This window comes from Phyllostomus hastatus, unplaced genomic scaffold, assembly GCF_019186645.2.
Source record: "Phyllostomus hastatus isolate PE091 unplaced genomic scaffold, TTU_PhHast_1.1 phas_contig_495, whole genome shotgun sequence".
Classification (NCBI taxonomy): domain Eukaryota; kingdom Metazoa; phylum Chordata; class Mammalia; order Chiroptera; family Phyllostomidae; genus Phyllostomus; species Phyllostomus hastatus.
The window spans coordinates 5,151,692-5,165,053 of record NW_025333895.1 but is presented as its reverse complement, the minus strand read 5'-3'; the positions used below and the strand labels follow the sequence as shown (position 1 = coordinate 5,165,053).

Sequence of the window (13,362 nt, the reverse complement as noted above, 5' to 3'; positions counted from 1 at the left end):
GACAAGGAGACACACCCCCGTGAAAGGCTGTGGACACCAGGGTTAGAATTAGGGTTGGGTTTGGGGTTGGGGTTAGGGTTGGATTTGGGGCTATGGTGAAGCTCAGAGTTCGATGCTGAGTTTTGGTTAGGGTTGGGTTTGGGGCTCTAGTTGGGTTTGGCATTAGATGTTGAGTTTTCAGCTAGGGTTGGGTTTTGGTTAGGGGTAGGGTGGCAGTGGGTTCGGGCTAGGATAAGGTTGAGGTTAGATTAGGGTTAGTGCTGGGTCCAAGATTAGGGGTTGGCACTGGAGTTAGGGTTTGGACTGTAGACGTAAGTTCCATGAAACACACACTGGCGCCCAACAGACAGTCTGGGACAGAGTAGGTGCCTACTGACTATTTTTAATGAATTCATTTGTAGTTTATCGTGAACCCAAAAGACAAAGTAGCCAGACAGCATCATTTCCCTGGACATTCTGTTATTTGTCTGTGTTTTGCTCAGTGTGAACAGACTGGTGAAACTCACCAGGTACTAATTTTATATTCTTCTCTTTAAGGCTGCGCTAAAATCATTCCATGTAGGGAACGAGAGGAAAGCAGTCTGTGCGTGTTCGAGCCGGCGACCAAGACAGGGGGAACCAGGAGTCTAGGAGACCCGGTCCTTGGAAACCACTGGGGTGCTCACAGCAAGGCCAGCGGGGAGGTGGACAGAACTAGATCAGCCTGGAAGGTGAGGTTCAGACGAGGAACTGGGGAAGAAAAAGGCAAAGAGATGACCAATAAAGCTAAAAACAAGTGGGCAGACCACAGATGGCGGAAGGCCTTGTAAGCCGTTTAAATGCAACCCCAGTGACTCAGGGGCCCGTGCAGCCCCGTCCCCTCAGAGTCTCATTAAAAGAAGCTTGGATCTTGGCTGGTGTGTCTCAGTTGGTTAGACCATCATCCCATAAACCGAAAGGTCACAGGTTCGATTCCTGGTCAGGGCACATGCCTAGGTCGCTGGTTCATCGGGGCAATGCTTCTCTCCTGCATGAGTGTTTCTCTCCCTGTCTCTCTCCTTCCCGTCCCCTCTCTCTAAAACCAATAAGCATGTCCTTGGGTGAGGATTTAAAAAAAAAAAAAAAGCAAGCTTGGGACAGCAACCACAAATTATTTATGGGAATTTCCAATATCGTTTTGTCTTGCAAAGCATATTCAGGAGGATCCAATCGCTGACCTGCAGCCACATGTCTCGACGCCCTGGCCTCTCGCTCCAGGGCTCCGGTCTCCTGTCTGCCACGGAGGCCCCCGCTTGCCGCCCCCGCCTGTGGCTTTCCCGCCGCGCTCTGCTCACTCGGGTCTTCATCACCGCACAGCCCAAGGCAGCCTCGGGGCCTCGGATTCTGTGTTTCCTCTCTGTTCTCCCCACATCGTAGCGCCCCCAGAACAGCCTGGAACTGACCCAGCAGGGGCACGCCCCTGCCCCTCGGCCCCACCTCGCCATCTGGCTGCACCCTGGAACCAGACCGCAAAAGACAGGGCTCTCCGCAGAGGGCGGGAGGAAGGGCTGAACGGGCAAGGTCCAGATTCTCATCCAGGTGCGTGGGGAGTGTTTGTGACTCGTCCACTTGTGTCGGCCACAGTGTGAAGATTTCACCATCTCCAGTGGACAGTGGGCGGCCAGGGGACGGGGTTGAAGCTGTCAGACCTTTGAGCTCTTTGGAAGCAGGACTCCGTGTTTTGTGATGGGCACCCGGAGATCCCGGTTAAATATGGGATGAGCGGCAGGCAGCGGTGGGTGAACGGATGGATGGACGCGTGGATGGAAGACTGGGTTACTGAACTCTATGAACGTTCTGGATTTGCACGCAGGGCTCAAGGACCCCCAGAAAGTTACACGCTCACCACAGCCTCTCCCTCTGTCCGTGTTCCTCACTGTGGAGCCTGCCGCTCACAGACCTGTCAATGGTGATCTCCAGGCTCCTGGGGGGGATGGGGGGCGGTGGGGGGGGCAGCAGGCGGCAGGCGGCAGGCTCCTCCACCCACACGGCAGAGCGATCTGGCCCGCCTCCACCAGTGTGCTGGGAACGGCCCGGGCTCCCCTGGGCAAGCCCTCGGCGCCCGGGAAACCTCCCAGTGCTCTTGGCTCTGGCAGTAATTTTGGTCTCCAGCAGCACATAAAAATAGCTCCAAGGACACACAGGGGGCAGGAGGGGGGAGACCGGGTCCCCCACTTCCAGAAGATCTAGATACATATGACGGCCATCTCTCCCTCTGCAAGGGCCCGCTGCTGCCCTGTGACTCCGGACTTGAACCTGGGCCTGCACCTGTGTCAGAGCCTCGGGCCCACACTCAGAGAGCCCCTCGCTCAGCGGCCCCCGTCACCCTGCTTCGGGCAAAAAGAGGCAGAGGTGGACGTCCTGTGGGAAAATGGCTGAGATCCACCCACTGCCGGCGCCCAGCGCCCTCCTGCAGGGCCGCTGCGTGGTGCAGGACCGAAGGCTGCATTCCGGACAGGGGGCCCCAGGAGCCTGCGGGGCAGGGCACAGTGGGAGAGGGGGCCGTCCAACACAGGGTCCCCAGTGCTTCGATCCCCCAAACAGTGCTGATGCAGATGTGTACCCCAAACCCGGCCCTGCAGAGCCCAACCCGGGGGGCCAGATGCGACCCCAGCAGCAGGAAACAGCCCCAGGCAGGGGTGGGGGAGGGGGAGGGGGAAGGGAAGAAGCACTTCAGTAACAGGCTGACTACGAGCACAGGCCCGGCCTGCGCACCTCCCAGAATCCTCCACCCCCACAGGGGACTCACCTCCAGTCGTCCCCGTCATATAGACGAGCAAAGCGAGGCTCGGAGCGGGAAATGACGCAGCACACGGCATGCAGGGCACGCAGCCAGCAGGGGCAGAGCCAGGATTTGAACCCAGGGGTGGGGGGGGCTCGGGGGTCCGTGCTCTCGGCCTCTGCACTGACGGGATGGGCCAAAGGTGGGGTCAGTTTTCCTCCCTGCCTCCCAAAGGCCCCAAAATAGACCTGCTTTCCTAATGAGGTCTCCTCCCCTCAGCTCTGCAAATACCCACGTTCCCAGGCCCGGCCCAGGGTGGGGCCCTCAGGAGCGTGGTGCCCAGCAGGGCCTATTTCTGGCGGCGGCCCTGGGCCGGCCACAAGCGGCCTTCTGTGGTGGCCTCGGCCACAGCCCGCAGCCCAGGCCGAGGCCCTGGCCCGGCCTCCAAAGGGCCCATTGTCCGGCTGCCGGGGCCCGCCGGGCCTGGCTCCTGGACGTCCGGAGTCCGGGGCAGAGGGTGACCTCGGGCAGGGTGGACTGAGGGGCCTGTGTGGGAGCTGCAGCCGGCTCAGAGGACGGCCCCGAGTCCACCGGGCCTGCTGGGGGAAGAAAACAGACTCCACCTCGGGTCAGGCCTTGGGCTGGCCTCGGACAGGCCCCCAGGTGACACGAAAACATACGTACACACTCTGGAGGTGACAGAGCTGAGGACAGCAGCCGCGGGGAAGCAAGGGGTGGAGGGCCAGGGTTTACAGCAAGCGGCTCGGCTGGGGTTCTAATGCCAGTGCCGCCCCTGAGCCCTGGGCGGTTTGCACCGCCTCCCGAGCCTCAGCCTCCTCATCTGCGAAATGGGACGGACGCCGCCCCCGCTGCGCAGGTGAGCACACCCAGGCAGGATTTTTTTTTTTAACATTAGAAAGGTTTATTAGGAATAGTTTCAAACCCACTCAAAAGTAAGTACACATTATAATAAACTCCTATCACCCATCATTCAAACCAATAATCCCGGAGGGTTTGCCACACCTGGTTCATCGATCCTTTTGGGTTTCTTTGTTGTCGCCGCCACCGAGGTGAACGTGACGCCAGCCCAGGACGTGTCACTTCATGTCGCACGTTTCAGCGTTCCTCCGAGCACCCAGACGAGTGCTCTCTGTGGTCACAGCGCCGCCCTCACACCCGGCAACAGGAGCAGCAGCCCCGCGCCGCCGCGGTCTGCACGCCCAGCGCGGGGTGGGCTTCCCCGCTGCGGCCCCAGCGCCGCCTCCCGGGCGCGTGTTTGAATGGGGACCCAGCTAAGACCTGCCCGCGGCACTCAGTGGTTCTGTCCCAGCGTCTTTTAAAGAAATTTATTTTCATGCCATTTGACTTACGGAAGAAACGGAGTCCGCTGACCTGCTCAATGTCCCGTCCTGGCCTTGTCTGCTGGCTTCCCCGCGGTGTCATTCAGCTGTTGCTCTACCCTTGGATTTCTGGTGAACGAGAAAACGAGCCCCTTCCTTGTAAAATAACTGGTTTTATTGAGATGCAATCCACATACCACAAAATTCACCCTTTCCGAGTGGGCGATTTGATGGTTTTTAGTCCGCAGACGTGTGCGGCTTCCCTTCCATCCAGCGTTTTCACCCGCTGGGAAGGAAACCCCGCCTCCGCCAGCACCCCCTCCCCTGCCCCGCTTGCCCCGCCCCCAGCCCCTGGCGACCACCAATCTCCGTTCTGTCAGACAGTGCGTTCGCCCGTTCTGGACACTTCATGCAAATGGAGTCGTACAGTATGTGGCCTCTTGTGACCGGCTGCTTCTACTGAGCGCACTGTTTTTAAGGTGCATCCGTGCGGGCATCGGTACTTTGCTCCTGTTGATTGCCGAGCCATCTTCTGTCTCGTGAATACACCGAGTTTTGTTTATCCATTCGTCAGCTGACGGGCGTGGAGACCGTTTCCACTTTTTGGCTCTCAGGGCTAAGAGTCAAGTGTCCGAGTGTTTGTGTGAATCTCTGTTTTCAAGTCTCCTGGGTAGATTCCCAGGAGTGGAATTGCTGGGTCGTACTTAACTCCATGTTTAACATTTTGGGGAAGCACCAAAATGTTTTCCAAAGTAACTGTACCATTTTATTTTACAATCCCACCAGCATGGCATGAGGGTTCTGCTTTCTCTGCCTCCTTGCCAACACTTGTTATTGTCCACCTTTATTTTTTTTTTTTTGGCCCTCCTAGTGGGGATGCAATGAGATCTCACTGTGGTTTTGATTTACATTTCCCTAATGACTGTTGATGGTCAGCATCTTTTCATATGCTTGTTTCAATTTGTATCTCTTCTTTGGGCACGTGACTGTTCAAATCCTTTGCCCACTTTTCAATGGGATTATTTGTCTTTTATCATTGAGTTATAAGAGTTCTCTGTATATTCTGGATACAAGTCCCTTATCAGATATGTGATTGACAAAGCCCGTCTCCCACTCTGTGGGTTGTCCTTCCACTTTCTTGGTGTTCTCTAAAGCACAAAGCTTTTTATACATCTCGACAATGCCCCATTTATCTATTTATTCTTTTGTCCCTGTGTCTTTAGTGTCCTATGTCTAATCCGAGGTCACCAAAATCTACTCCTATGCTTTATTCTAGGAGGCCTGGGGTTTTCGTTCTCACATTCAAGTCTCTGATTCTTTCCAAGTTCACTTTTGTGTACGGTGTGAGGCAGGGGTCCCGCGCCATTCTTCCGATGTGTCCATCCAGTCGTCCACTCCATCTGTTGAAAGGACCGTCCTCTCCCCATTGCGTGGTCTCGCCACTCTTGTCAAAAATCAATTTAACATAAATGTGTGGGTTTATTTCTAGATTCCCGATTTTATTCCTCTAGTCTAGTGTGCCCCTATGCCGGGGCCACACAGTCTAATTCCCGTAGAGGTGTAGTGAGTTTTGAAGTCAGAAGGTGTGCGTTCTCCAATCTTGTTCTTTTTCAAGACCCTTTGGCTGTTCGAGGTCTCTCACATTTCTGTATAAATTTTAGGATCAGTATGTCAATTTCTGCAAGAGCACCAACTGGAATTTTGATAGGGGTGTCACTAAATCCATAGATCACTTATAGATTTGGTTGGTATTGCCATTGTAACAATATTGTCTTTTCATCCACGTATATCAGTTAGAAATGTCTATTTGTTTAGATCCTCTTTTAATTTCTTTCAACAGTACTTCATAGTTTTCAGCATACAAACCTTGCAGTTGTTTTATTTTTATTTTTTAAATATTTTATTTATTTATTTTTAGAGAGGGAAGGGAGGGAGAAAGAGAGAGAGAGAGACATCAATGTGCGGCTGCTGGGGACTGTGGCCTGCAACCCAGGCATGTGCCCTGACTGGGAATCAAACCTGCAATGCTTTGGTTCGCAGCCCGCGCTCAATCCACTGAGCTACGCCAGCCAGGTTGCAGTTGTTTTATTAAGTTTATTCTTACATATTCCACTCTTTGGATGCAAATGTCAACGGAATCATTTCCTTACTTTCATTTGCAGCGTGTTTGCTGCTAGTACGTCCTGCACCCTTGCTCGATTACACATTCTCCTTCTGAGTGGATTCCTCGCAGTTTTCAAGGCACGAGATCATGTCATCTGCAAACAGACATGGTTTCACTGTTTCCTTCCTAAATGGTCTTTTATTTCTTTTTCTCGCCCAGTTGCCCTGGCTGCAGCCTCCAGCACTGCACCAACCAGGAGTGGCGAGGGCGGGCAGCCCTGTCTGGTCCCTGACCCTAGAGGGAAAGTTTTCAGTCCCCCACCGCTGAGTGGGGCGTTCGCCGTGGGCTCTACACGGATGCACACGGGCATGCTTCCCATCCAGGCCGAGGGGCTCCAGAGCCCTGACCTTCTTGCCGGCCTCGGAGGTTAGAGCAGCTCTCTGGGCAGGGAGGCTGCCGGGAGGAGGTTCAAAGAGCTGTCCAAACTCAGGACGGGCTTGGAAGGGCTGGCTGACTTGGGATGCGTTGGTGCCACCAGGGAATACCAGGCCCCACTGCTGGCGAGCTCCGGCCCCGTCATCCCTGCGGCCACAGACAGCCCTCGGCCGGGCAGAACAAGTGTGAGAAGCTCAGGGCCGTACCCCCTGAGGCTCTGGCTTTGCTCGGCTCCCTCGCCACCCGCCCCACCCTGCCGCTCACCCCGCTCCGAGGCAGATGGCCCGGGGAGAAGAGCGAGGGGACCGCTGACGTGAGCACTGGGAGCAGGAAGAGCTGGATGCAAAGGAGTCAGCCGGGCGGAGAGTTCAAGAGCACAGACCTGGGAGCTGGACTTCTGGGTCCCAGCCTGCCCTGCCCCCACACCGTGGACCAACAGGATGACCCCGGGCAAGTCACTGCAGCCCCCTGAGTGTGAGTTTTCTGATGGTCACATCGGGATCACGACAAAGCCCACTACCTAGGGCCACCGTGAGGACGACGGGAAGACTCGTAAGGTGCGCAGCACAGCATGAAGCGTATTCTTGGTGCGTCATCAAGTCCGGCGATGGCTGCCTTCGTTGTTGTCACTGTCCCTCTGACTGCCGTCCCTACCGCTGCTGCCGGCACGGTGGCGGTGGCTGTCCAGCACCCTCACCGGGAGAAGGAGCCTTTCTGAGTGTTCAGCCTTTGTCTGGGGACTCCCAGTGGGCCCCGAACTCCTGAGTTCCTGTTCACGCCGCACCCCACGGGGGACCCAGCTTGAGAGAGGGAGCCCCACTGCTTTCTCCGCCAGAGTAATTGCTTTTTCCGCTCGGAAGGCACCCACTGACCCCAGTGGGGCCCGTGCGAGGCATTCCGGAGGTGTCACCTCGTGAAATGCTCGCCACATAAGGAAAGAACGATCACTGTTGTCCCCATTCCACAGAGAAGTGTGTTTATCACCTAAGGCCCTATGGCTTATAAGAGGTGGAGACGGGATTTGAACCTGGGTCGTTGCTCTTACCTACTGGGCTGCACACCTCTCCCCAGCCACCGGCCAAGCTGGAAAATTCAAGAGGTCACCTTGGGACAAGGAGTGGGGGGCCCAGGGGGACGCCCGGGCCGGCAGCGCAGAGCCGCGCTGCAGCACGGGTACTGTGTGGGGGCTTCAGGGTCTGCGTCCTGACCCCGGCTCCCCCAGGGTCCCCGCCCAGGCTGAGGGGCCATCTGGGGACCTCTGGGGCCCACACTGTTCTGTAGCCACCCCAAGAGCCCTGCAGCTCCCCCACCCTTCAACGGACTTGCAGCCAAAACACAGAAGTTAGCCTTCCCTATGCTAAACTCCTTTTGCCGTTGTGGCTACCGGGGAAACCCGAGATCTTTGGGAATCTTAATTCTGCCCAAACAGAGAGCCGGCGGCGGCGCCTCCCCCAGCTCTGGGCCCTGCAGAGCCGGCAGGGCCCCCACCCAGCCCCTCTCCCCATCTGCCTGTGCGGAGGGCTGCTCTCCTTTCTGGGCCGGTCATTCACTGCTTGCTTTTCACCCACCAAGTCACTCACCTCTGAGGCTGGGGCTGGCCGTTCCTAGGCAACAGAGACAATGGCTGAGCACAGGGACTCTAACCCTATTCCTCTGCCTTGTAAACCCCGTATCCCAGCATGCAGCAGACCGACGGCCCAGCTGTGTGCTGGGCACGGTGAGGACTGGGGCACCGGTGGGTGACACGAGCCACCGTGTGAGCTGCGTGCCTAGGGCTGGAGGGCGCTGTCGCCCTGAAAGCTGACGCCGCCCCCACGGAGTTCATTGTATCGCTACTTCATGCACAAATGTGTTTCTTTATCCAAAAAATACACACCACCGAGCCTCCGCTGGGGGCCTGGCCGTGCAAGGGGGCGGGTGCACAGGGATGGCAACGATTCCCGGGTCCCTGCCCCCTGGGGAGACTCTCTCAGTGGGAGAGGCAGACGCTGAGGAAGAGAAGAAAGACGAGGAAGAGGGGACGGGATCAGAGGCACAGGAAACACTGTGGGCGACAGCGCGGAAGAGCAAGTAACAGGAGGGACATTAGGTACACTGGTCAACGTGGGCGCCTGACGGTCCAGGAGCCAGCCGTGCAGGGCGCATGGAAAAGCATTTCAGGGAGCGGAACCACCAGCGCGCAGCCCTGAGGTGGGGGCCGCACAGCAGGCCGGTGTGGCTGGGGGGCTGTGGTCAGGGCTGTGGGTCGGGGCAGTGAGGCCAGGAGCGGGGGTCAGATCCTGCAGGTCGGGGCGCCCGGGCCGAAAGCAGCCAGGGCACAGAGGCCACTGGGGGGCTACGCAGAGACGTGGCATGCTCCGTGGTCCGTAGGAGGGGGTGACGGGGATGACTCTCCCAGGCGGCGGCCACGAGGACAGAGAGCGATGCGGGCGGGCGTGGACAGAACCCACCGGCTGCAGTTTGAATGGGCGGGGAGAGGACAGGGGAGGAAGCCGAGACGCCCCGGGTCTGGGTCCGAGTCCGAGTGAGAGCCCAATCTTAGAACTAACTTCTCGCTCCAGCGGTCCCTCTTTCTCCTTCCAGAGATGCTTTGGAAGCTTCGGCCCATGTGCAGCCCTGACAAAGCCAGTGATGAGTCAGCCGGTGAGGCAGGCACACCCTGCCCCGGCCCGCTGTCTCCCGCTGCCCCGCCGGCCGGGGGAGGTGGGGCAGGAAACACGGCTTCTGCCTACCCACCAGCCGCACGACCTTGAAGGGCCGCAGTCCTTCGCCCGCGAGGGTCAGTTAAACGGCCGGCCCCACCCTGTGTCCTCCGTAAGGGAGACCGCGTGTGAGAAGGTAGAGGAAGCATTTCATCTAGTTTAAAGCACTTTGCGACGTGCAGGAAGGTCACCATCGTCCTGCAGACCCCAGCAGGAAACTGCTCCTCCGTCACATGTCACACGTCACACGTCACATCCAAGCGCTTACTCACGGCCTTCCAGGGACCACTGGGATCCTCCCAGTGCCCGCTGAGGCCTCACCATGTTCTCGTCTTGCAGGAGGGGACCTGAGGCACGGTCACCCCATGGCCAGCCTGAAGCCTCACCGAAATCAGGGTGGGCGTAAGCCCCCGAGCGGCACCCCCGGCAGACACCAGTGAGCCCTCGAGGGGCCCAGGGCCGCGCCCGGGGTCCCACACGGCCTGTGGCACCTCATCCCCACCAGCACCCTGCCCTGGAGGTTGTACAGCCGTTAGCTGTTTCATGGGAAGGTGGGCCTTTGGTGGCAGCTGCCCACGGCCCTCGGGCCTGACGCAGACAGAAGCAGGTGGCCCCCTCCGGGTTCAGACACGCGGGAAGTCGTCCGCTCACTCAGCTCCCACGGTACCAGTCCAGGGCCAGGCACGTCTGGGCACTGCTGAGCCCGACACACGAACCGCTGCCCCCACAGGACTCCCACCCCGGCGGGGACACAATGAGCGAGGGAAACGTTAGACTCCGAGGAAAACAGGCTCCGGACCCTCTCGTTCCGAGCACCGCGCCGTGGGGACAGAACCAGCCAACGCTGCATGGCTGCTGCCACTGAGAGATCGGGGTCATCAGCCTCTACTGCTCTAGCCCCCCTCTCGCCAAGACTGTCTGGGACCCCAGGGCAGGCGGAGCAGCTGAGGCAGCCAGGGACGCCAAGGGACCTGATCCAAGATGCACTGCCAGGCGGGGCAGGCCGTGGGCACCACGGGGGGGTGGGGCAGGCAGGCGGAGGGGGGGCCTCAGAGTTCTCCCACAAGCCCCGGGCCGCGCCTCCCTCCTCTGGAATAAGCATGTGATTAAGTAATTTTATTATTAAAGTCCCACATGATCAGACACCCGGGCTACACTTTGAGTGAAATTAATTCCAAGTTCAGCCGAGTCCCTGGGTGTCCTCCTTCCTGGGAAGCTGCTGCGGGGGAGGAAATGAGGCCTGCGGGCCCCCGATGCCCCGAGGGCCGGGCCCCCCGTTGCAGTGCTGCTGGAGGCCAGGGGCTGGGGAGGGGCTCCGCCGGTCTCCGCTCGCCCCTAAACCTCAGCCACCTCTGTGGATGCTGAGTGTCCCCACTTGGGAGCCCCAAATGCACCTCAGCCCAAACCAGGTTCCCGGTTGTCCTGCGCTCCTGTGTCCCCCATCGGACAGGTTCCTCCTCCAGGGCCCTCGCTCTGCCAGCGACTCCACTGTCCTCTCCGCGGCACTCTCAGAGCCCCAGGCCTCCGCACCCCACGGCGCCCCGCAGCGCCCCACATCCACCTGTTACCAGGCCCAAGCGACACCTAGATGCCTCTCCAATGTCTCCCTTTGTTTCCGTGTCTACAGCCTCCTTCTGAACCCCGGCCTCATTAGAGGCTGTGCTTTCCCGGCCGCACTCTTCCCGCCCTCCCCCAACCCCAGCCCCGGCCCTGAAATGGTCCCCCTCCCACCCAGCATGCCAGATCCCAAGCTGGGCTCCAGGGAGACCGCAGCTCAGCTAGGGCCCTCAGAAGGGCTGGCCCTGCTCTGCGACCTTGGGGGAGGGGTCTCCAGGAGGGAGGGGTCTCCAGGAGGGAGGGCTCTGTGGAGCGGGCCCTCAGGCTATGAAGCCTGGGTGGGGGGGGAGCCAGCTAGCTGTGTGACTTTAAGCAGTCTCTGTCCCTCTCTGGTCTCAGGTCTCCTTGTCTGTGAAACGATCGTCCCGCCCTGCCGCTGGTGGCTGAGACCTGGTGTGAGGATGAAAGAGAAGCACTTCATCTATATTGTAAAGCACTTCACGATGTTTGGGAATGCCGCCATCACCCTCACAAATCCCGGGGGCGGGGCAATGAGCTCCTCTGCCGCACCCCCCGCCCGAGTCCCGCCACCCTCCTCCGAGAGACAGCCGGGGAGCGGGAGGTGGCAAACAGCCGGGACACGCAGCTCTTACAACAGCTCTCGTTCTGCTGAGCCTGCGACACACTGGGGCCCCTGAAGGTCTCTCTGTTGCGTCCCCAGCACCGGGCCCTGCACACAGGAGGTGCTCAATCAATGCTCCAAATGAATGGTGGTGCCCGACCCACCAGCTGCTCCTCGAACTGCTGAGGGTGATGCCCACAGAGGCCTGCATGGACCAGGGTGGTTGGTGCCCGCTCTCCTGAGGAGGCGGGGCCTGGCCTTGCAGGACAGGCTGGATGTGAGGAGTCAGAGGAAGGAGGAGGACGTGCCGGACGAAGGGGCACAGTGTTGGCAATGGCAGAGGGGCAGGAAGGGACATGGAGGGCGGGACAGGGAATACGGAAAGACAGAAGATCGAATCTAGTCAGAGCGCCCCATCTGCCCAGCCCCCACCTGCGCTCTGAAATAAATAATACAGTTTCTCCTGTTTTACAGATGGGTAGACTGAGGCAGTAAATGGTTAAATGGTTTCCTCGAGGTCCCCATCGGGGGTCCAACCCAAGTCAGAGCTCTGGGGTGTCACTGCTGGACAGGACACTTCCTCGCCTGGCTGTCTCTTAGCGCTGGTTTGGGATTTGTGTGCAGAGGAATGAACTTCACATGGAGTGAGGTTTTCTGGAGTTTGAATTAAAACTGGCCCCTCTGGCACGTTCTCCTGTTCCTGGGACCTCCAGCCCCGGTTCTTGATTCAGGTCCAGGGAGAAGGCATGAGCCTCAGGGAAGGGTGTTCTAGAAGGAGCCTGGAGCTGCTCTGTGCTCTGAGCCTGGAGCTGCTCTGTGCAGTGGGCTGGCAGGGGGTGGGGAGATGAGGGAGGAACAGCCCTTCTGGCCAGGCATTGCCAGCTCAGTTGGGGGGGTAGAGGATGGGTTCCCAAAGTGCCAGAACAAGTGACAATGTCAGTGCAGATGTGAGGAGAGCCATCCATCCATCATCTACCCATCTATCCAACCATCCATCCATCCATCCATCATCCATCCATCCATCCACCCATCCATCCACCCATCCACCCACCCATCCATCATCCATCCATCCATCCATCCACCCATCCATCATCCATCCACCCATCCATCCATCTACCCATCCATCATCCATCCATCCACCCATCCACCCATCCATCTAGCCATCCATCATCCACCCATCCATCTAGCCATCCATCATCCACCCATCCATCTAGCCATCCATCATCCACCCATCCATCTAGCCATCCATCATCCACCCATCCATCATCCATCCACCCATCCATCCATCCACCCATCCATCATCCATCCATCATCCACCCATCCATCCATCCATCCATCATCCATCCATCCATCCACCCATCCATCCACCCATCCATCCACCCATCCATCCATCCATCCATCATCCACCCATCCATCCATCCACCCATCCATCATCCATCCATCCACCCATCCATCCATCCATCATCCATCCATCCATCATCCATCCAACCATCATCCATCCATCCATCCATCCACCCATCCATCATCCATCCAACCATCCACCCATCCATCCACCCATCCATCCATCCATCCATCCATCCATCATCCACCCATCCATCCATCCACCCATCCATCATCCATCCATCCACCCATCCACCCATCCATCCATCCACCCATCCATCCATCATCCATCCATCATCCATCCACCCATCCATCCATCATCCATCCATCCATCCACCCATCCAACTCATTCAACAAATACTGACTGAGCCCAGAGTCTAAAGGAGTTACCCACCAGGGAAGCAGGAAACCCCAGGTCCACGTGGCCAGCGTCATCACAGGAGATTTCCAGGCACGGTGGGAGCCCAGAAGAGGCACCGACC

The 13,362-nt window shown here is 58.4% G+C and overlaps 1 long non-coding RNA gene across 1 annotated transcript; it reads right to left on the bottom strand.

Moving 5' to 3' along the window:
• Positions 1-362: 362 nt before the first annotated feature.
• Positions 363-2,948, bottom strand: LOC123823602. The gene is made up of 2 exons (XR_006786549.1): positions 2,768-2,948; positions 363-729 (listed from the first exon to the last, which is right to left on the bottom strand). It is a non-coding gene; the product is annotated as an uncharacterized LOC123823602 (long non-coding RNA).
• Between the last annotated feature and the right edge of the window lie 10,414 nt (positions 2,949-13,362).